The 2,500-nt window shown below is 67.2% G+C and overlaps 1 non-coding gene across 1 annotated transcript; it reads left to right on the forward strand.

Moving 5' to 3' along the window:
* The first annotated feature begins 235 nt into the window (after positions 1–235).
* LOC141979709 (5S ribosomal RNA) lies at positions 236–354 on the forward strand. The gene has a single exon (XR_012637104.1). It is a non-coding gene; the product is annotated as a 5S ribosomal RNA (ribosomal RNA).
* Positions 355–2,500: the final 2,146 nt, after the last annotated feature.

Raw genomic sequence — 2,500 nt, forward strand, 5'->3', positions numbered from 1 at the left:
CAGTAAGGGAAAGGGGACGAGGCGGCCCGGAGCCGGGTGCCCGGAGCCGGGTGCCCGCGGCCAGGATCGGGCCCCTGGAAGTCTGAAAAAAAAATTTTCACCGACCCCCAAAGGGGTGTTGGGGGTGGGCTCATGAAGCCTCCGGAGCGAAAAAAAAAAACGGAAAAAAGGATCGGGCCCACCCGAGGCAGGGGAGTCAGTAAGGGAAAGGGGACGAGGCGGACCGGAGCCGAGTGCCTACGGCCATACCGGACGGAAGGCCCCCGATCCCGTCCGATCTCGGAAGGTAAACCGTCCCGGGCCTGGCTAGTACTTGGATGGGTGACCGCCTGGGAATCCCAGGTGCCGTAGGCAGCTTTTCCCGCTGCGAGCCAGCTCTCTCCTTTTCTGGGGAACAAGGGCAGGGTCGCCCTGCCAGGGGCCCTGGGGCTGAAGTCCCTGCCGGCCACCAGGTCAACCCGGAGCCTGCCCCTCTGCGGCCAGCAGGTCAACCCCATACCGGCAGGGGGTTGACCTGGTGGCCGGGAAGCAGAGCGGCCAGCAGGTCAACCCCATACATTCAGCGGGTTGACCTGGTGGACGGGAAGGAAAGCGGCCAGCAGGTCAACCCCATACTTTCAGCGGGTTGACCTGGTGGCCGGGAAGGAAAGCGGCCAGCAGGTCAACCCCATACATTCAGCGGGTTGACCTGGTGGCCGGGAAGGAAAGCGGCCAGCAGGTCAACCCCATACATTCAGCGGGTTGACCTGGTGGCCGGGAAGGAAAGCGGCCAGCAGGTCAACCCCATACATTCAGCGGGTTGACCTGGTGGCCGGGAAGGAAAGCGGCCAGCAGGTCAACCCCATACATTCAGCGGGTTGACCTGGTGGCCGGGAAGGAAAGCGGCCAGCAGGTCAACCCCATACATTCAGCGGGTTGACCTGGTGGCCCGAAAGCAAACCGGCCACCAGGTCAACCCGGAGCCTGCCCCCGCGGGCAGGGGCCAAGCGGACCCCCCTCCGCCCGGGCTTGCCCTGCTCCGAGCCGGGGCTTAATCCCCGTCCGGCCACCAGGTCAACCCGGAGCCTGCCCCTCTGCGGCCAGCAGGTCAACCCCATGCCGGCAGCGGGTTGACCTGGTGGCCGGGAAGGAAAGCGGCCACCAGGTCAACCCCATACTTTCAGCGGGTTGACCTGGTGGCCGGGAAGGAAAGCGGCCACCAGGTCAACCCCATACTTTCAGCGGGTTGACCTGGTGGCCGGGAAGGAAAGCGGCCAGCAGGTCAACCCCATACATTCAGCGGGTTGACCTGGTGGCCGGGAAGGAAAGCGGCCAGCAGGTCAACCCCATACATTCAGCGGGTTGACCTGGTGGCCGGGAAGGAAAGCGGCCAGCAGGTCAACCCCATACATTCAGCGGGTTGACCTGGTGGCCGGGAAGGAAAGCGGCCAGCAGGTCAACCCCATACATTCAGCGGGTTGACCTGGTGGCCGGGAAGGAAAGCGGCCAGCAGGTCAACCCCATACATTCAGCGGGTTGACCTGGTGGCCGGGAAGGAAAGCGGCCAGCAGGTCAACCCCATACATTCAGCGGGTTGACCTGGTGGCCGGGAAGGAAAGCGGCCAGCAGGTCAACCCCATACATTCAGCGGGTTGACCTGGTGGCCGGGAAGAAAAGCGGCCAGCAGGTCAACCCCATACATTCAGCGGGTTGACCTGGTGGCCGGGAAGGAAAGCGGCCAGCAGGTCAACCCCATACATTCAGCGGGTTGACCTGGTGGCCGGGAAGGAAAGCGGCCAGCAGGTCAACCCCATACATTCAGCGGGTTGACCTGGTGGCCGGGAAGAAAAGCGGCCAGCAGGTCAACCCCATACATTCAGCGGGTTGACCTGGTGGCCGGGAAGGAAAGCGGCCAGCAGGTCAACCCCATACATTCAGCGGGTTGACCTGGTGGCCGGGAAGGAAAGCGGCCACCAGGTCAACCCCATACAGGCAGCGGGTTGACCTGGTGGCCCGAAAGCAAACCGGCCACCAGGTCAACCCGGAGCCTGCCCCCGCGGGCAGGGGCCGGCATACCCCCGTCCGTCCGGGGTCGCCCTGCCCCGGGCTCCGGGCTTAAGTCCCGAGCGGCCACCAGGTCAACCCGGAGCCTGCCCCCGCGGGCAGGGGCCGGCGGACCCCCGTCCGTCCGGGGTCGCCCTGCCCCGGGCTCCGGGCTTATTCCCCGTCCGGCCACCAGGTCAACCCGGAGCCTGCCCCCGCGGGCAGGGGCCAGGCGGAGCCCCGTCCGTCCGGGGTCGCCCTGCCCCGGGCTCCGGGCTTAAGTCCCGAGCGGCCACCAGGTCAACCCGGAGCCAGCCCCCGCGGGCAGGGGCCGGCGGAGCCCCGTCCGTCCGGGGTCGCCCTGCCCCGGGCTCCGGGCTTAATTCCCGTCCGGCCACCAGGTCAACCCGGAGCCTGCCCCCGCGGGCAGGGGCCAGGCGGACCCCCGTCTGTCCGGGGTCGCCCTGCCCCGGGCTCC

Source organism: Natator depressus, chromosome 28 (assembly GCF_965152275.1).
Source record: "Natator depressus isolate rNatDep1 chromosome 28, rNatDep2.hap1, whole genome shotgun sequence".
Lineage (NCBI taxonomy): Eukaryota > Metazoa > Chordata > Testudines > Cheloniidae > Natator > Natator depressus.